Consider the following 14,221-nt stretch of genomic DNA (forward strand, 5'->3'; position numbering starts at 1 on the left):
CCCGGAGCCTCCCTGCTGAGCGAGACCCACATCGCGCTGGTGCCTCCGCTCCCGATGTCAGCGGCCCTCGCCGCGAGAAGAAAATTCACATTCGAGCAGGGCCCAACAAAGAACGTTTTCATCTCGCAACTATGACAGCTAAGGAAAAATACTGCTCGATGGGAGGCTGTAGCAGAAAAGTGTTTGCAAACTTAGCAGGTATAAACACCGCAGCCTAGCGAAGGGCAGCCATCTGCACAGACAAAAGTGGAAATTACTGTCAGCAGCACTTACACATTGATTTAGGATACACAAGAAAGAGGCGAGATTGCCAAAGTCAATTGAAATATTAAGAGGAAGATTTGTCATACCCTGGGCTGGTTTCAATCAGCGCGGCCCCATCATGGGCCTACTGCGTTTTATACTGTACGTTTCCAGCAGACATAAATCAGCAGAGTCAACAGAGCCACCCAGACATCGGCCGAGGATCTGGCCCGGGGTCTCCGCAGGGGCTGGAAGGCGGCCAGGACGCGCTGGGCAGCACGGCTTGGAATGGGCCATTAATATAAACTTATACGGCGACTTTGGCAGATCTCACTCAACACCAGCGGGGGACACAGCCCCTTGGAAACAAACTCCAAGGGCATTCTCGCTCCAGCCATGCCGGGACATCAGCTTGCTCTGCCATAAAGAGATAAGTGCCACCTACTGAATCCTTCTCCAGCCAACACTACAATTACAAGGATGATCTGTCTCTTACTCAGCCATATGTTCTTACCACAGTCAATAAAACAAATGTATATACACATATTTCATTAAGTTTGTAACAAATGCCTTCTTGCCTCACCGAGTTAGTAAAAGCTTTAATAGACTCACCAAGAGCAAACTAACCTCGAGACACAGGAAAGGGAAGAAGAAAAGCCATGAGGTTTCTCTCGCACTGCTCAGCACGCACCTAGAATTTCTCTCGCAGTAATTATGTAAATAAATCCTAATCGTAATTTTAAGTATTTTTATTTGGGAGCCACTTTCTTCAGCAGCACATTAGAAACCGTAAACAAGGTTTTCTTTTTCATTAAGCCTATCTGTAATTTCCCAGCACTTGCCAATTAATGTATTTCATTCTGATATATCGCTCGCTCTGACATATTGCTCTGCACTAAGAGGGGAATTCTACCTACCCAGAGGGAGACACGCAGGCGATGCCGGCTTTGGGACCGCTCTAGGTCCCGACAAGCAGGGCTGGAGAGACACTTCCAGCCCTTTGCACCATCTCCAGGAGCTCCCAGTCCCACCACAAAGGATTTGGGCAGCAACCGATCCACGTTTTCTCTTGATAATCACATGCCCGACGGAAAAGCAATTACACTGATTTTTCAAAACCCTATTAAATTGAAGGGACTTAGAAATCTAACACCTGCAACGGCCCAGGCGGAGCTCGCCCTGCGAAAGCAGCATGCGATGAGCCCCTGGGGCTGGGGACGGATGGTGGCACCGGCCCCTGGGCAAAGGGAGCTCGGCCCCTCGCACTCCCTGAGCCCACACGCCATTGGAGCAGCCGCAAGCCATGCACTTCAGTGCACTAAAGCATTTCAGAAATCACTTTCTGTGCCTCAGCTTCTACAACCAATAAAAAAAAAATGACAATGCATCTCCCTTGAGGGCTGAACTGCTCCCACCTGGGATGCTGTAATGCGTTTTAGTAGCGGCGGGGGGGGGACGACCCGCGTGATATCCCAGAGCAAGAAATCCTGGATTAAATTCTACCGCCTAGGTATAGTATTATTTTTAAAAATGCAATATTATTCAACGGAAACCCTGCAGAGCAGCCGAATTCCAGCAGCTCTCAGCCTGCCTCCAGTTTTAACAAGAGATGCTCAGAAACGGACCGGCAGCAGCTCCAGATGTCCAAACAGTGATGCGCAGCCGTGCTTTGGGAGCGCTCGGTGTCCTGCAGACCAGAGCCTGCTGCCAAAACCGAGCCGTCTGCACCAGGGCGGTGGGGCGGGGGTGGGGAGACCACGGCAAAGAGGGGGCACTGCGAGGTGCAGGCTGTGGGAGGGCTCATCAAGGAAAGCACCACATTTTGCAAAGCATCCTACGTTGAAACACCTCAAAAGCTTCGTGGAAATACATAGGTGGCCGATGCCTGGCTGGGAACAAGAGGTCTGTCCTAGCACGGACACACCGGTCCAGGCTCATTTCGAATTTAGCCAAAATGTCCGTGTTGGAGATACGGTGACCTTGAGCTTGCCTATGGCTGCTCCTTCCAGCGCCAGCCGAGACCCCGGGTAAACTCAATCCGTAACAGACCGGGTGCTGACGGGACCCAGCCTGCACCGCGGTGACACCCTTCCCGCGCGCTCGGTCAGATGCTGGTGCCGGAGTGCAGGGGGCCGACAGCTTTCTGTCTCTTACACGTCTTAAATTTGCATTGACGTGTGCTCACGTCCTCTGGGTGGGAAGGGGGAAGATGCCCCAGCACCTGCCCCATTTCGCAGAGCCGCACAACAAGCCCCCGAGCAGGCAGCTAGCAGCGAGCTCCGCTCTCCGTCTCCGAGGCACTCGAGACACACACATTTTCCACTGAGCGACTTGCAAACCGAAAGCAGTTTTCAAAGGCATAGTGGGATTTTGGAGCAACGAAATCTCCTTGAATAGTATCATGAAAACATTGACATTTAACCAAAAAGCCCTCAAAGAACCCATAAACGTGTGTATGGAAATGTTACCATGGTACCTTGCCAAGGTTTCCGTCTCTGCGCCAAGCTCACCAGCAGGTTACATCCCCCGGAACGCCCGGCGGCAGCTCTGCCAGCCTCGCTCTTTCCTTTCAGCACAACCACATTTGTGAAATTTATAAGATGTTCGTAAAGCAATTTGCCGTCAGGAAAAAAAAAAAGGCAGTTAGACGATGCTCACATGTCTACGCTCGCTCCGGTTCGCATTCTTCACCCGCTCTGGCGATATGTTTTTTAAAAAGGCTTCCAGACCCAATTGAAAATCCACGCGACGACAAAGCTGGAAGGTTTAACTTAAGTATCAGTCAACAAGATGGAACCAGGATCAATTTGTATTGATCCCGGATCTCCCTTGGTAGTTACCAATCTGGAAAAGATTTCTTGCTAACCTCTCTCCTACGTGCAGCACAAAATGATGCCCAAGAGTTGTTCCGGGTTTTACAGCCTCGGGCACATAACGCCCGGGATCATTAGCCCTGCCTGGGTGTTATGCCTGGCCGGAATCCTGGATTCAGCTGTAATTCGATGGATCCTGGCTGCGGCCCAGCAGGCTGGCTGGGACCTGGGCTAACAGGTCCCCGTCCTGCATGCCAACCGGCCCCACAGCCACCGTCCCACGGGTTGTCAGACGGACCAGGCAGGAATGATGCTGGTGGAGAAACGTGGGAAGGGGGTAAAATCATGCTCCCCATCTCTCCCACAAATCTGGCTGAGGTTGAGCAGAGGGCTCCAGCTGATAGTATGGGAAAAGACACACGTACACGGGTGGACAAGCACACACGTGCAGCACAGCAGCGTAAGCTTCATTTTCCTAAGAAAGCGGGCTAAAAAACCAACAGGAATACAGAGAAAATCCATGAAGCAACCAGATGGTAGCGAAACTGGAACGGTAGCTGTAAAGTCCCCCAGCTCGCTCTAAAACCCTTTAAAAATTCATCAAATGAAGTAACGGCGCTAAAGATGCTTCTCCCTGGGCAGAGCAACGTTATAACATCTCAGGCAAATAAGAGCGGTGACTTCCAAAAAAATTATCTCGTTTCCCCCAGAGCTGAACGACTGCCATTATCTTTTCAGGTAGGCTGTGTAATACCTAGCCAGATCCAAAGGGAAGAGTGGAGCAAACAGAACCGGGAAATTCCCGGGCGATTTGCTCCTCCGTGCTCTGGGCGTGACGCAGCAGGTAGGGGACACGACCGACTTTCCAAAGAGTCTTTACCGCTGTTCTGGTACATTTTGCTTTCTTTGCTGCCCGGGCCCGTTGTCCCTTCCCTCTCCCCAGGAGGCAGTCACAGCTGGGGGTCGCGGTCGGCCCGTGCTCTCCGGCGTGGGAGGGATGGAGATGGACTAAATCCCCATCTCTGTGTTTGGAGCCAATATCGTTAGGGGAAGACAAGTCAAGCATTTTGTTGCAGACATGTGGCTTTGGCAAAATCCTCCTGTTGTGAAGAGCACTAAGTCACTTCGTCCCTTATCACCTGCATTGGCTGTTGCTAACAATAGCCTTAAAGATTATTTTTCCCCCTTTATTTTGTGCAAAAACTTGGCACCTTGACTGCGATAGGAGCCCAAGCTAGCAAAGGGAAGTCTGAAGGGCCTGAAGAGCGTGGTTTTGGCGCGGGGAGGAGGGCTGAGGATGCAGGGAAGGGGAAGGGGAGCACATCGAGGGCTCCGTAATGAGGTGTGAGGATTTAAGCTGCTGCAATAAAGCGCAGAAGTCTTGTTTAATCAGTCTCGACTCAGGTGCGTAAAGAGACACAGGAATGAAAGCATGCTCAGGCAGATGGCTTTCTCTGTAGCTACAAAATCAATATAAGCGGGTCCTGGAAGGGAAGGGCGCCTTGGGATTGAGAAAAATAAGGTCTGGTGCATAGGGAGCCTTAAAAGAAAGCCCTAAAATAGATCCTCCCAGGGAGGAAAATCTTTGAGGAAGTTTGTATTTTCTGACTATTGATACCAATAAAGCCAAATCCCCCAAAACACACGGAAAGGCACATTCGGGCTATATATAAAACAGAACTATTGCAGGAAGAGAAAGACAAGAGCCTCCCTGCTCCCAGTCCGCTGCTGCAGCCTGCACAGAGCAGTAAAGACACCGGACCGTTTTTGGAAGCCAAATTTCCTCAGACTGTAATGCAAAGTCATTGGGCTGTGAGTCCAAGTGAGCCCTAAAGCTTCCTCTGAAAAGGTTTTGCTTTTACTTTTGGAAAACAGGAGCGCTCTCACTTTGCGGGAGCAGGGCTGCTCATGAGAAGCTAGACCCAGCACTTACACACACGGTATTTTCAGCAAATTAATCCATCCAGATTAATTTCATACCTTTTACAAGGACGCATGGACTGCAAATGTGAGATCTTAATCTGCGGGGAACGCACAGGCGTGTGAGATTCACGATGCGTTTGCTAGTGGCGATACAGGTACGGACCAAGACTGGGTCCCCAGGAGGGACCACTTTCAGCCCTGACCCTCCACACCCACGTGTGCCCCCAGCCTCATCGCACCATACGCGGCATTCCAGCTGTATGCGATTATTTATTGGCATAAACCTAAAGAAAATCTTCCCCTATTTCAGACAATGACCAAGAAAATGAAGATCTCCTTGCTGATGGACACCAGGTTGGGATACCAGCAATAAAGGCCCCCAGGGTGATCAACGGGTAAAAGGACTTTGCAAACCTTAGACCATTTTTGGCACTCAAGGATGAAACTGGGAAGAAAGTCCTCTGAAATGCAGAAAACAAGGTCTGAGTGACAAGCCTAATGGATGAAGTGCCACTGAGGCACTTCACGAGCGACAAACTTGCAGGTTCCGGGACTACAAAGCGACAGGAGCTTCAGATGGTTTTGCGCTCTTCCCCCCCCCCCGCCCCCCCCCCCGCCTTCCCCAGAAAATTTGAAATTAAAAAGAAGAGGAAGGTCACTTTTTAAAAGACACCGCAGCGCTAAACGACTGAAGCTTCACGGCTGCCTTTGAATACCGCATGGCGGAAAGGACGAGCTGCGGATGCCAGGTCAAGTATAAAATATACCCGTTCCTGTCTGAAAGCGGAACATGGGAGAACACAGCGGGACGGTTTTAAACCATAGTTGTTGTTTGTTGTTTTTTAACTAGGGCCTAGACTGATCCTCAGCTCAATCTGCCGGGAGGAGAGGACTGCAATGGCTTGATAGCTCTGCGTCTCCCGGGCAAGCACATTGCATGCTAAGGGGATATTCCCTTTCCGTTCCCAAACAGGCTTAAACCTGCATAATTAAAGAACCGTCATAACTGACTCCGCCGGCATTTCAGCTCTTCACCCAGGCTCCTCTTAGCCCCCAAACCCACCCTCCCCTTTCGCAGCCAGCAGTCCCAAGGTTTTTTGCTTGCCCCTCTTCCTCTTTTTGCCGACTGAGCCACTTTCTGCTCCTGGTGGCAGGGCTTGCGTTTAGCCAGGGTTAGTCCAAAATTGCCATCTTCGTATAAACCACCGTTGTTTTTGAAAGCTACTGAGCTGATATTAAAAAGTAAAAGACAAGTCAACAGGACAACAAAAATCTCCAAATTCCCCCCTCTGATAATTCACCTGGAAACATGAAAAAATCAGTTTGGAAACGGAGCTTTTATCCCTGGGGAGGCTGCAGGGTGCGTACACCAGCCTCCCGTTCCCTCCTACAGGTTCAGCCCCTCCACAAGATGCCAGGACCCGCGGCGTGCATCATCCCGGGGTTTCCAAAAAAAAAGACCGTTTGAGGCCACGGTAAGAGTTCGTGAGAGGAAAACAACGCAGGCTTCCAAAAAGCTCTAAAATCTCAAGGCGAAGGGCTTCTGTGATGGGAAGCTGAAGGCTATAAACACGCAAATTGGAAATTAAGCAAGAGTTTTTAATGGCGAAGGTGATTAACCAGTGGAACAAAGTACCAGAAGGAGTGACACATTGCTGTCTCCCAGACAAGACCAGCTGGAACACACGCTTTAGCCAAGCGCAAGCTACCAAGCTCGGTATTGGAGTTAACGGGCTGAAATCTAATGGCTTGGGATATATCGTTTTCCAGATTAGATGCTCCGACAGTCCTCCCGGGCCTTAAAACCCTCCTGCTCACCCCCCCCCCACCCCCGGCAATCAGCTTCCCCGGCGCTCAGGAGACGGGGGCACGGACAAAGTCAACACCGAGCGGTTTGACTGAGCGCACGTCGCCGAGCAGCGGTGCAGGAGAGGCTTCGGACCGTCCGCCACAGCCGCTCGCACCATTACACCAACCCCCTCCACAGGCCTTGCTGTTCAAATACGAAAAAATCAGATTTCTCTTTTTCTGGAGCACTTAGCTCTTTTTTTTTTTTTTTTTTTTTTTTTTTTTTTGCCCCCCCCGCCCTGGGTGGAAGAACACAAGAAGATAATAGAGAACTAACTGATGGCAGAGGGTAACGAGGTCCTCGTTGGCAGTCGGATGCAGTGTATCGCAGAGCTTTTAGCCGAGATGAAGAGAACGTCAAGACGGTGAGGAAACATCACTTGGGCATCTTTAACCCCACCCCAAAATGCATTTCTAACCTGTTTCCCTGCTCTCTTTAGCCGTTTTCTCCCCCACTCGCAACCCACTGAGTGTTTGCTTATCGAGAGCGTCTGGAGGAGGGTTTTCTCAGCGTGCTTCTGTTCGTTTCCTCCTGTCCGGTTGCCTTCACTTCACAGGCATAAATCAGCCCCACAGCCATTATTAGCAGCGATTCCTGGCACCCCCAGCACACTGAGCAAGCATCCTATTTAAGAAAACAATATACAATGGATTATTCATAACAGACCGAGTGCGTCACAGATGAGTAATTATAAACATGAAATATATAAATAATGCCAATTTTTACAGCAGCTTTAACAAAGTAGCACACTACAAACAGCCTTTTGGTTGATTGTATATTATTAATGAAATGCCAAAACATTTAGGTTTTTTTCACAGGACAATTAATTACTCCCAATAAATACAACTTCTGCCAGGCCTCTTCTTTAAAGGAGGCTTTTGGACAGCTGGTGAGGGTTATTTTTTAAAAGCAAGAGCTGATGGTTCCTACAGAAAGTTCCCTAGGAGCTACGAGGACTGCAGCCATCAACGTATATAAATGAGCCAGAAGGTAATTAAAGAGGTGAGGGTAGCCGTAATGCTGGAAGAGTTTTCATACAAATTGAGGTGGATCGCAGTGTAAGATTCAAACCAAGACACGCTCCAAGAAAGTGTCTTCATACACATACGGTGGCCCAGCTTTAAAAGAGGATCCAGATTTTAAAAGAGGATCCCAGTTTGCTTGCTGGGAGAGGGTCAAGTGACCCAAATGAAGACCTTACCCCAACAAGAAGTTTCCAGAACCACCAGGCTGGTTATTATTAACTACTGTCAAGCCAGGAACAGGCCATGGTGAGAAAGGGACCACTACACTCATAGCACCTCTCCATGCAGAAAACTGGATGTATAGAATCATAGAATCGTCTAGGTTGGAAGGGACCTTTAAGATCAATGAGTTCAACCATCAACCCAACACTGCCCAAACCACCACTAACCCACGTCCCTCAGCACCACGTCTGCCCGGCTTTTAAATCCCTCTAGGGATGACGGTTCCACCACTTCCCTGGGCAGCCTGTTCCAATGTTCGATAACCCTTTCGGTGAAGAAATTCTTCCTAATATCCAACCTAAACCTCCCCTGGCGCAACTTGAGGCCGTTTCCTCTTGTCCTAAGCCTTTGGCCCTGGTGGTATCAGCTGCCTTCAGATGCACAGGACTCGCAGCGCCACTGAAGAAGGTGGCCAGGGCATCCACCGAATGGTGCACTGTCCACCCAGAGCAGCTGCTCAACACCCACCACAACACTACTTAGCTGCTTATGGGAAGAGTATATAGGTAGATCCCAAACCTGCAATGACCTCTCTACGTGCATGGTGGTGGGCAGGAATGGACCTCCTCCCGGGGGTAAGCCCTGGAGCCCTGATGCTGCAAAGCGCTGAAGCACTCCGTGGACCCAGCAGGGTCTCAGCACGTGCTCGGGAGGGCCTCGTCATCCGAGACCTTCATTCAGAATTAAGCCAGATCCTATCAGGGAATGCTGAGCTGTGTTGAGAAAGTCTGCGCTTCTTTCTTTGCGAGCTACCGGTCTTTGGAAGATTATAGTAAAGCTGTTCCAAGAAACCAAAATGATCATTTCCTGCTGGAGCGCAGTATTTAGCTCTTGGGGTGGCACAAATTACAGCATCCTTATTTTTATTTCAGTATTTATTTGAAGGAAATGTACAACAGAAATGTGATGCTGGCTGTATTTTAAACCCACGAGCACTCTGTAAACAAGCTAGACCCGGAGAGATTTGCATGTTTCTTCTTGAAACATAAGGAGAACCAGCGAGACTGAATAATTGAAAACAGTTATGGAGACTTCATTTTCTTGTTTTTCCTGGGATTTACTCTTGGACTGGCTGTTCCCAACCTTAATACCTGGCAGGGATGATCAATTATTTGGACTCTCATTTGCATAATGGTTGATGTGCCGACAGCTCTCCATGGGGAAATCACTGCCCTGGCGGAGGTCACCAATATGCAGAAAAAAATAGCGCAGAGAGGGCTTTTTTGTTAAACTGCAGTTTCTAAAAGGGGTCAGAGCAGAGTATGTAAGATCAAGGATGAACAGCTAAATACATGTCAAAGAACACATTACTGCGACATCCTTGGTAGCCTCTAGATATGTCCCCAAACCCTTGGAGAAGCTTGCCAACTAGCATCCCAAACATGTCTGGGTCTTCAAACCCATGCCCATGGGGCAGGCTTCCCTCGGGGCTGGGTGCGGGGCCGGGGGGAACCGCAGCCTTCAGAGGAGGCAACAGCCAAACTCCCGTTACCTTCACCGGGACAGGTTGCAAGCATCAGCAGTGCTCATCCAAGCCAACAGGCTATTTACTTAGCTGTTTGCCTAAGGCTTTGCAGGATTGGATAACCCTCCAAAATGATCATCGCGTCTACGCAAACAGCTGTGGTCCTGCACGTAGAGGAGAATGAAGAAAACCTCATTAAAGTGGATCAATCCCGGCGCAAGGCACGAGCTCGCTGCAACTCGTTAACTTCAGCGAGGCGCTGCCCTACTGACCTCTTTGCAGAATCAGGCCCCCGGCAGGAGGCGAGTACGAACGCAAAGAGAATTTAGGTTAGGAAGGAATTAAGCCAAACTGGAATGGGTGCAGGATGCCAGCGGCATCCATTCCCTCGACTGAACAAGCTTCCAGCTTCTCGGGCTCGCTCACGTTACTGTTTAACGTGCCGGCATCAAGGATAAAACGATCCCAAGGAAACTCTTTGCACGCAGATGCTCTCTCTGCACGCACGTGCCCGCCGCACTGCCATAGAATAGAATAGAATAGAATCATCTCGGTTGGAAAGGACTTCAAGATCAGCGAGTCCAAGCATCAACCCAACACTGCCAAGTCCACCACGACCCCACGTCCCTCAGCACCGCATCTGCCCGGCTTTTAAATCCCTCCAGGGATGGCGATTCCACCCCTTCCCTGGGCAGCCTGTTCCAATGCTTGATAACCCTTTCAGTGTAAAAATTTTTCCTAATATCCCTCCTAAACCTCCCCTGGTGCAACTTGAGGCCGTTTCCTCTTGTCCTGTCACCTGCGTCACCCCATGCAGGCATCCTCCAGGACCCCGCGTGGCCACAAGCACACCCAGAATCTGCTCATGCCCGATCTGAAAGGCAAAGCAGCCAGATTTTGACCCTTGCTGCTTTTATAAACACCCAAACCCATTCCGCAGACACCACGGGGAGGAACTACAATAAACACGCGTGACGATGACGGAAATACAGGAGGGAAAGGCAAAGGGACGGCTCGGAGACCCCCAAACCAGCACCTCCGCCAAGGACAATCCCCACCCCCACCCCAGCACTGCTGGGCATCGGTTCGCTGCTGGGGGCTCCGAGACAAGGAGTCAGCACCCCGCTTTGCAACGCCTGCACCCCGGAGGCAGCCACCGGCGCTGCTGGGATGCCAATGCAGCGGGGCACGGCTGCAGGCAAGGAACGATGTGGATCCGAACCCTCCGCCCGGCTTAAATGGCTCGGTAACATATGAAAAAGGGAGGTATATTGCTGCCCGAAAGCTTCAGCCGTGAACAGACCTAATGACAGCACGCAGTGCAGATGTTTAAGCTTTTCTTTTATCATGCTGTAAAAATGTATATATACAATTATGCCCGGTAAGCCTCCACAAGCAGATCCGAAGTTCAAGGAATGAGGGGGCAGCTTCAGAACCACCCACCGCATTTCTCCACATTTTCCATGCCCTACCCATGCACTTCAGGTTCAACAGCCTAAATCCACACCGCGGCTTTAATTACCACTGCTTAACGTTCTTTACTCTGAGAAGCATTTTCACATTTTAGCGCTTGTATCAAAGTAGACTGCCTTTAATTGAAAGCAGACCTGTGAAACAGTGTGTTTCTATTGCCCTCTTTCCACGATAGCCCAAGTGCTATTGCATAATCCCTAGTATTTTCTTCCGCTTCTTGCTTACACTTTTAACACTAACCACATTCACAGGTTCAAAATACAATTAAGGACTACCCAGTCTTGAAAAGCTTCTCCGTACGTATCATTTCCCCCAGTTAACAGCTGAGCTAATATATCTTCAGCTGTGGAGCGTATAAAACTGAATAAAACTGACTTGGTATTGTTTACAGGACTCATAAAAAATCACTGCCGTTTACCTTAGCAATGCACCTGGCTAAAAAAACGAACGCTCTCAAACCCGTTCTGCACTCCCAACATATTCTGAAAAGGCTCGGCCTGTTTCATTTTATGTCTCCTAATAGATTGCCTGCCATATTTCACGCCGGATCGATAAATTTATATGTGCACAAATCGACTAAAATGAGGTTTACTGGCATTCCTAATACAAGTAGTTTCTCGGTGGGTATTTTCTTCGGTTCACGGTAACTCTGGAAGATAAAACATGCACAGCACTATCATCTCACTCCGGGTCAAGCCATGATTTCGCTTAGAAATGAGGTCATTTAAAGCAAAATAAAATGAGAGGACTTGCATTGCATTGTAACTTACAGAGGAAGGTTTTCCAGAGGCCGTGTGAGATGCATGGGACCAGCCATTTAAACGCCCCGACACCGGGCTGGGATTTACTCTGTTGAAGGAAAGCCCGGACAAGTGGCCACAAAAATGTTGTTTATATATCCATCTATATTTATATATCCCCATATTATTATGATACGGTAGGAATAAGCTGCATCAGCATGATCCTCGAGCACGTTACGATTGGACAAAAACTGCGTGATAATGAAGTCGGAGAGAGGGTGAGTCCGGAGAGAGGAGCTCCGAGCCCGGCTCCCCACGCAGCTGAGGCACGAAAGGAAGGAGATTTTGTTTAAATTAGCATTTGTGCAAACTATTTCTCTTTAAACGTGGTGTGGGGTTTTTGGTTTTGGTGGTTTGTTTTTTTTTTTTCTTTTTGCAAGACAAATTTTGCCCTGGGATTCGACAGCTGGGAAAAGCTCGCGAAATGTTATCCATCACCGATGAAATCCATCACTTCACAGGATCGGGGCCCGGCCCCATCCTGCCCCACCGAAAAGTTAAGGGAGGGTGTTGTGAGGAGCAGATGGGGTCTACACGCTACCAAAGCAGCAGCCAGTTCCTGCAGCTCCCCGAGGAGACCCCTGCGGTCCTTACACCTGGAAGTTTCACCCGGTGCAGGATTTGGCCCAGGTCTCCCACCCTCCCCACCCGGCTGGGATCTCACCCGGAGAGATGCAAACTGCCTTGCTGGAGCCAGGGCAGGAGATCTGTCTACAGGTGCAGCGCAGAGAGGATTTATCTACAGGTACAGCGCACGCTCCCGAGGAAACAGTTAAGCATCCACAAAGACTCCAAAAACCGAAAAGCTGAAGCTTCCCCTATCAAACCCTTCCCAGAAATAAAGTCGCACCGCCAGACATGCATGCCAGTGGGGAAAGGACGCGGGCAAAGACCCTCTCCCCTCCCCAGAAGAAGCCAGCTGGAATATTCCTTGTGGAAAAAAAAAAAAAACAACCCCAAAAAAAACCCCCGGCATTGGGAGCTCTTACCTGGTAAAATCTGTATTCCCAGCTCCCAGCACACCTACAGCACCAGGCTCTCATGGGGCATCGTGCGAGGGTGCAGCGGCAGATTGGTGCAGGTCATGGAAGTTTACAGCCAGAAGCAAAAAAAAAAAAAAAAAACAAAACCCAAACAAACAAACCCAAACCACCACAAACCCAAATCAAAACAAACAAAAAAATCCCCCAAAAGCCACAACATGACCCAAACGATATCCCTGCAAGGGCTGTCTCGTTACAAACAAGATGAGATGAAGGAGGGGTTTTACTTGCTCTGAGGCATCATATGGAGCTTAATCACAGGCAGTTACGTATATGGTGCTTTTGGCCTTCAATCAAGTGTGTCATTTTGGTGGCAGCTGCCTACGTGATGTAAGCAACCTGGGTGATCCAGTCCTTTGCCAATCACGGCCTTGTGCAGCTATTTTACAGCTGAACCACGGGGAAATTCGATTTCCCGGGCAATGGGGAGATCCTCTTGTAGTCCGGCAAGCACATGGAGCGAGACGGGATCACGCACCTCTCCTCGGGTTGGAGTTACGGGCAACCACAGCCCAGCCAGACCTCCGCGAGCCGCTCCCAGGGCTGATCTCGTCCCGCTCTCATATCCCGACGGAGCCCGTCTGTATCCCGATGACTCGCAAGACACTCCAAAAGCCCCCGAGAGCCGAGACAAGCTCGTGTGGCGAATGAGTGCGGCGCAGGGCGGCGCGTGCTAAGGGGGATGCAGGTGCTACGTGGAAACCAGTAAAACTTGGTGGGTGGAAAAGGTCTGAGCTGCTGGTGAGTAACGGGAGAAACAGCTCACGCTCAGGACACCAGCAAAAGCCCCACAGCTCAGCCCTCCTTAACGCATTCCTTTTGCTGGGGAAATCAGGAGGCAATCACCACAAATCGTGTATTAAATCTGAGGATTGAAATTATAATTGGAAATAAAACCAGGCTGGGCTGCATCCATTAAAGCTATTCGTAGGCATCTGGGCGACAGGCAGGACTCTCTCTGGGAGTCTTTTGGTTGCCGACAGCGGCATCACTAGGTGTTTGGGGCCAAATTCCTCCGGCGCGTACATTTGTTGATTTTTGACAGATTCATTAAAGCCCCCTCTATTCAACCAGATGGCGGATGCTCCCCCTGCTCTGGGCTCTTCGTTCTTATCTAACTCCCCACGAGCAGGACACCGCAGAGATACCGAGCGCTCATTACATCATCCGCGGCACGAAGGAGGAGAGGGCCGGGAAATTAAGAAAAAAGGGCTCTCTGGGCAGCAAAAGTGATGTTACGCCGCTCCATGGCAACTTGCGCGCCCCGCTCCACGAACACGCGTGTGCGCCACACAGCCCAAGCCGGGGGGGTGAAAAATAAACCCACCCGTGAACGAACCCCACGCGTCGGGGAGGGGACGGACG

The 14,221-nt window shown here is 50.1% G+C and overlaps 1 protein-coding gene across 7 annotated transcripts in view; it reads right to left on the reverse strand.

Moving 5' to 3' along the window:
- CALN1 (calneuron 1) overlaps positions 1 to 14,221 on the reverse strand; it is a 165,057-nt gene that overhangs the window by 122,419 nt on the left and 28,417 nt on the right. Inside the window, exon 1 of one of the 7 annotated variants that reach the window (XM_074594800.1) lies at positions 13,335 to 13,972. The exons of 5 other annotated variants lie outside the window; for them this stretch is intronic. The gene's annotated coding sequence lies outside the window, so the exon portion shown is untranslated. Of the gene's footprint in view, positions 1 to 12,802; positions 13,973 to 14,221 lie in introns of those variants that run through there. One more of the 7 variants, XM_074594799.1, reaches the window with a different exon arrangement.

The sequence above is a fragment of the Larus michahellis genome, chromosome 7 (genome assembly GCF_964199755.1).
Source record: "Larus michahellis chromosome 7, bLarMic1.1, whole genome shotgun sequence".
NCBI lineage: Eukaryota > Metazoa > Chordata > Aves > Charadriiformes > Laridae > Larus > Larus michahellis.